General features: G+C 37.5%; 1 long non-coding RNA gene across 9 annotated transcripts in view; it reads right to left on the bottom strand.

Annotated features, from left to right (window-relative positions):
- Positions 1-335: 335 nt before the first annotated feature.
- Positions 336-6,879, bottom strand: part of LOC110344248 (uncharacterized) — a 216,833-nt gene continuing 210,289 nt past the window's right edge. For 5 of the 9 annotated variants that reach the window (XR_015448614.1, XR_015448612.1, XR_015448616.1 and 2 more), the window contains exon 6: positions 928-6,879. This exon is cut by the window's right edge. This is a non-coding gene — a long non-coding RNA (uncharacterized LOC110344248). The other 4 variants (XR_002386691.2, XR_015448623.1, XR_015448617.1 and 1 more) reach the window with 3 other exon arrangements.

Raw genomic sequence — 6,879 nt, 5'->3', positions numbered from 1 at the left:
AGACTTAATAACCAAATTCAGTCAAGTAGCTGGTTACAAGGCCAACACACAAAAATCAATAGCTTTCCTCTACATGAATGGCAGACTCACTGAGAGAGAAATAGGGCAAACATTTCCTTTCACAATAGCATCCAAAAAACTAAAATACCTAGGAATCAACCTAATGAAAGAAATCAAAGACCCCTTCTCTGAAAACTATGGCACTCTGAAAAGAGAGATTGAAGATGATATCAGAAAATGGACAGACAGCCCCTGCTCCTGGGTAGAAAGGATTAATATAGTGAAAATGGCCATACTTCCAAAACTGCTATATAGATTTAATGCAATTCCAATTGAGATCCCAGCAGCATACTTCATGGACCTTGAGAAAACAATCCAAAAATTCATTTGGAACAAGAAGAGACCCAGAATAGCAAAAGCAATTCTAGGTAACAGAGACATGGCAGGGGGTATCCCAATCCCCAACCTGCAACTATACTACAAGGCTACTGTGATAAAAACAGCATGGTACTGCCAAAGAAACAGACCTGAGGACCAGTGGAACAGATTAGAAGAGGCAGAAACAACACCAGACACACTCAGCCATCTCATCTTTGATAAAGGAGCCAAACACCCTCACTGGAGGAAAGATAGCCCCATCTTCTGTCCTCTTAATCATAAAAGCTGCTGGTAAGGGAAACCATCAGCAGGTGGCTGGATTCTCCCTTCCCATCACACTCAGCTGTTTTTTTTTTCTTTGGTTTATGGGTTTGCTGCCTGGTTTTAATTCTTGGACTGCTGTGGTCTTCTAGTTACACTTACTGACTTCTAACTGCAAAAGGTAGTTCTTTAGCTCATTGCAGAAATTTTAAAAATGTATAAAACTATGCACAAATAAATTCCAGAACAGTTTCACTGTATTTTAATAAATAAATTAGTATATTAATAAATAAATTAGTATATTTTCTTCCTTTCTTCTCAGCATACATACACTTTTTCAATAATATTGGGATAACACTAAATACAGTTTAGTATTTGTTTCTATAAATTATATTGTCATGAACATTCCTGTTTATTATTTGAAAATATTTAAATGGTTTCATGGTACATTTATCCATATTTATGCAAGTATCCATTCATTTTAGACATTTTTTTAGTGCTTTCAATGTTCTCTATCTGTGCAAGTTCCTGGAGAAACACTGATTAAAAAAAATAGATAAGGAGGCTGCTTTCCTAGAGATGTTTCCATTTATAGATCTCTGAACATTAACCATAGCTTTGTATCATCTAATCTATCACATTACATCAACTCCAAGGACATGTGTTTTCCTACAGCATAGTATCATCTGACCATGGATGACATGCATAGTTTAAATGAATTTTTCAATCAAGATTAAATTCACATGACATAACATTCAACATATTCACCATTTTTATGTCTTAAACAACAGGAATTTATTACCTCACAGTACTGAAGTCTATAAAGCTGAGATCTAGGTGTGGGCAGACTTGGTTTCTTCTAAGGACTCTGAAGAAGAGTCTAGCCTGTGCCTTGCCCCTAGTTCCTGGAGGTTTGCTTGACAGTTTCTGATGTTCCCTGGCTTGTAGGTGTGTCATTTGTTTCTTCTTTCATGTGCACCTGGCATTCTCCCTGTGCTTGTGTTTCTGTGGCCAAGTTTCCCCTTTTTAGAAGGATATGGTCAGACTGGATTGGGGCTCACTCTAAGGACCTTGTCTTAACATAATCATTTGCAAAGACCGTTTCCATAGAAGGTCATTATTACACGGAGGTGACCTTAATATCTTTTTTATTTTATGCAAAAATAAAACAGAATCTCATAAGAAAATACTAAAAACAATAGTTAATACACTGTGTATCATTGTTTTCAAAGTAGTTGCTCAGAGTACAAGACATAAACCAAAAAGATTCTTACAAAAAAAGATACAGAGACTAGTCATTTTTTTTTAAAAGTGAAATTCATTAGATTTTAGTACATTCACAATGCTATTCAGCTACTACAACTATTGAATTGCAGAATAGGAAACTCTGTACTCAGTAGTCTGTTCCCACATCCCTTCCTCCTGGCACCTGGCAAAAACTAATCTACTTTTTGGCTGTATGGCTTTGTCTATTCTGGGAATATCATATAAATAGAATCATAAAATGTGGAAGCATGCAACATACCTTTTGTGACTGGTTTCTTTCAGTTAGCATAAGGTCTTCAAGGTCTATTCATGTACATGTATCAGTCCTACATCCTTTTTATGGTTGAATAATATTCCATTGAATGGATAAACTGTTTGTTGTTTATCTCTTCATCAGTTGATACACATATACGTTGTGTCTGCATTTCGGGTATAATGAATAACACTGGTTTATATATTCATGTACATTTTAAAAATTTTTAGGATGTATGTTTTCATTCCCCAGGGGTTATACTGAGGAGAGGAATTTCTGGGCTATATAGTGATATGGTTTATATTTAACTTTTTGAGGAACTGACAAACTATTTTCCAAAGAAACTGCCATTTTACATTCCTGCCAGCAAAATACCAGAATTCCAGTTTTTCCATAATCTCATCAGTGCTCATTTTTCTTTTCATTCCAGCCAGGCTTGTGGGTGTCAGCTATATTTTATTTATCCATCTTCCAGTTGGTGGGCATTAGAATTGTTTCTACTTTTTACTATGAGTTTTGCTACTATAAACATTTGTGTACAAGTTTTTGCTCACACATATGTTCTGAGTTCTCTTGGGCATACACTTAGAGTGGATTTGCTGGGCCGCATGGTAATTCTATTTATCTTTTGAGGATTTTCCATATTGCTTCTTTTTTACTCTCATTAGTATTTGCTTTCTTTCTTTCTTTAATTCATTAAATTTATTGGCACTTTTAGGTATATAACATGATGACATTCATCATTGGGAATTGTATCTTTACAAGATATATCTTGGTTCTTATGTTTTTCCCCATTCCCCTGCCTTCCCTTTAACCCCACCACCCCTCCCTATTTACAAAGACTTTGTTTCCATTTTTTTCCTTTTCTCATATTTATTCCTTTCCCTTCTTTCCTTTCCCTACCCCTCCCACTCCCCCTTCCCCTTTGGACCTTTTCTTCCTATTTTACATTATCTATTACATATTTTGATCCTCATTTACACGTTCAGTTTCTCACACCAAAGAAATAGCAGCTGTACCATTTCACATTCCTATGAGCAGTCAATGAAATATGATAAGCAAATTTTGACTCCCATTTCACTTTTTTCCTAGGTTTTGAAATTTAAATAATAGATAAAAGCGAAGAGAATAAGAAAATTTCATACTTTCCACCCAGTGCCAACACTTTTCTTTTTTGGCCTCAGACACTTTAAAATAAAATAAATAGAACATAGATGATAAAACACATCAAGAAGCCCTATTCCTTTCACCATACCTATTACATTGCCCCTTCTCTACAGATAAACATCATCACAAATTTGGCATTTATCTAGACCATATTTTATTAGTAGTCAAAAATATACCAATATATAACATTTCTTTACAAGTTTTTAAACCCTCAGGCATATGCTACTGTACTGGATCATTCTACAATTTGCCTTTTAAAAAACAGCTTTATTGAGGTATAGTTGATATATAAGAAATGGCACATATTCAGTCCATTACAAGGTGTAATTGAAAAATAGTGAACATTTATTTTTCTAAAAAATTTATTACAGTAAAAGACATTGTCATTAATCTCCCCTAAAATATTCCCTCTTGCTTTGAACACACTTGTCCCATTATTCTGGCCACTTTCTGAAGCTGTTCTGGAAGTCTGTTGTGCCTGCTTTGATGTCCTGAATTAATTCAGAATGTTTATGTTTCATGGCCATCTTGACTTTGGGGGAGAGCCAGAAGTTGCACAGTGCTAGATCCAGAGAATAAAGTGGATGGGGATGAATTTACGAGACTGTCTTTCCTTTGAATGGAACTCCGTAGCAGCATGCACCATACTTCCATAACTTCTTCTGAAAGCAGTCAGAATGATGGGATAAGTGTGCTTGAAGCAAAGAGGCGTATCTTGAGGGGAACTAATGACAATGTGTTTTTTACTGGAATAATTTTTTTTTAAATTTAAACATATATTTTGATCACCCCTTGTATAATCTGATGAGTCTGGACATACATGTACACTTGTAAAACCACTGCCACCATCAAGACAAAAGACATTTCATCACCTTCAAAAGTTTCCTTGTGTACCTTTATTTTTCATGTATGTGTGCATGCATGTGTATGTGTGTGCTGAGAGTATTTTATATGAGATGTACTCTCTTAAAATTTTGTATGTTTGTTTCTTTTTTGGTACCGGGGATCAAACTCGGGACCTTGCGCTTTTGAGGCAGGCGCCGGAAACACTGAGCTAAATCCCCCGCCCAGCTCTTAAATTTTTAAGTGCATAATGCTGTACTGTTGTTATGCGCTATGCTGTGTGGATTTCTAGAATTAATTCATCTTGCATAACTGAAACTTTAGACTAATTAAACAACAACTCTCCATTTCCTCCTTCCCTAAAACTTGCCTTTAAAATAAATATTGTTTGTTGAAATATATCCATGTGAAATGTTGGTAAACATCTAACAACCAGCTTCCTTGGGGAGAAAGGGAATGATCTGTAGCTTTTGCGACCCTCCATGTTGTAAATATTCCTAACTCAAGTTATCTCAGGCTGTGGATGCAGCACTAGCTAGCTTGTAGAAAGCCTGCGGTTTTAACATTTGGCTGTCAGGAACTGGCACCAACACTTCACCAGGTCTGTCCACATAGATGTATAGCTCTAGGTCTTACTTTCATTTTCTGTTTTAGTACTTTTGCACTGCATCACTGTGCCTGTCTCTGTCTAGTCCCCTACCGATGAACACCTAGATGGTCTCTACGTTCCCACTGTTATAAAAGTGCTTCATAGCTGGGCACAGTAGCACATGCCTGTGATCCTGGCACCTTGGAAGGCTGAGGCAGGGGGAGCCACAAGTTGAAGTCCAACCTAGGCAATGTAGAAACTTAGCAAGACCATGTCTAAAAAATAAAAAAACAGGCTGAGGATATAGCTTAGTGTGAAGGCCCTGGGTTCACCCTCCAATACCTGAAAAATGAAAAGGGCTGTGACTGTAAACATCTTGCTAAGGCTCTCTAGTGCCACGTGCAAGAGTTTGTGGAGCACAGGTTATATCCATCAGCACCTTTTCTTGTAGCCAGAGCAGCTGCACCAACTCTCACCAGTGCCTATTCACAGAACTTGCTAATACTTGGTATTGTCAGCCTCAATATTTGCCAATCTAAAAGCTTTAATTCCTTTGATTGTGGATACAGTTGACTCTTAATTGAGGTCACTAACTACTCCTATGTAATTTCTTATGTTTATTGGTTCATTTTTTTTTTACATGTAACTCATGTATTTATCTGTCCATCTCTGGTTGATTATAAGGAATACAAGAGGCTATTGAGCTTTAATATCGAGACTCAAAATTCAGATAATGTGGCTACTTCGCTTTCCTCTAAATTTAAGGGAGATATATAACTTTAATCTGAGGATTCAGAAACAGAAGCTATGTATAAGACTGTCATGGTTACTGTTGCCTTTGGCTTCACGCAGCGAAGAACCACATCAACAGTGACTTAAACAAGTGTGGTTGATGCTTCCTTACAGGGAAGTCTGGGTTGGTGAAAGAGGCAGTGGGGTTATCCTGGACCAAGCTCCTTCCCAGCTTTCTCTCCCATCCTTAGCTATAAGCTATAATGCTCATACTTATCACCTTAGGGTCACAAGATGGCTGCTGCAGCTCCAGCTTATCATCATCCAGAAGGAGCAGCTCCCAGGTCAGGAGCACAAAGACTTTCACAGAAATAATTAACAAAACTCTGATAGCATTAATGGCCAGACCTGTGCCACACAGCCACCTGTGTGTCAAACAAGCATTTTAGCAGAATATATTTTCTCTCGTCCTCTGAACAAAATAGGTATACTCTGTTAGGATGGGCAGTGAGAAGAAGGGTGATAGTGACCCCGTGAGTTATTTAGAATGTGAATTTTATAGACATTATTTCCTCAAGTGGCATCAAATTGAATGAAATACCCATTCACAAATACCCAGCTAGAGAAAGAAACGAAACAGTACAACAGTTCCCACATTTTGTTGGTTTATAGTTTATTATTTTGCTTAGTTGACACTGCCCATGCAGTGTCTAAGTTTTGCTTCTTTTTGGCCCTTTTTAATAATTCAAGAAGAATTTGAAAATTAAAACTGACATAATAACTGAGTGTATGCTATCATGTGCCGAATTTTCCAGGCATACCTCATGCCACCGAAGTGCAGAAAATTATGTAAGTATAGGCTGTAGGGTGAGGCCAAGAAGAATGTGGGGCTAACCAGAAACCTAATTTGTCATTTATTGGTTTGTGTTTGGAAGGCAAGTCTGTTTTAATGTCTCAGATGATTAACAAAATTCATAAATGCCTTCGTCCAGAGTGGTAGACGCTTAGCAGTGTTTGTGAGCAGGATCAGAAAAGGTGTGGTTCCTCGGAGCCCATAGCCTGCAGGTGAGTCATGGGAAAGCCGCCAGGGGAACAGGAAGGGGGAGATGGGGGTAAACAGGACATCTGTTAGATTCCACAGCCATTTGACCTTTCCATAAAAGAACCATCTGCTTTGGGAACTTGGAAACTTTTTAAAAAGAGATAAGAAAAGGAAAGTTTGAAGGAGCTCTTAAAGAAGGTGCTCCACTCAAGGCATTTAACTGCTGAGTTGTTAGTAGTTAATAATTAGGTAACTACTATGCCCTGTAACAAAAGCCAGTGCTGCAGAGATAATCACTGATCTACTTCCCAGAAACAGCCTATCTCTGAGGGTGCACTTGCCCTGTGC

The sequence above is a fragment of the Heterocephalus glaber genome, unplaced genomic scaffold (assembly GCF_053883595.1).
Source record: "Heterocephalus glaber isolate CG9 unplaced genomic scaffold, H.glaber_assembly_v1.0 deba00000546, whole genome shotgun sequence".
Taxonomy (NCBI): domain Eukaryota; kingdom Metazoa; phylum Chordata; class Mammalia; order Rodentia; family Bathyergidae; genus Heterocephalus; species Heterocephalus glaber.
The sequence above is the reverse complement of the archived record's forward strand: the minus strand, read 5'-3'. Positions and strand labels throughout refer to the sequence as shown.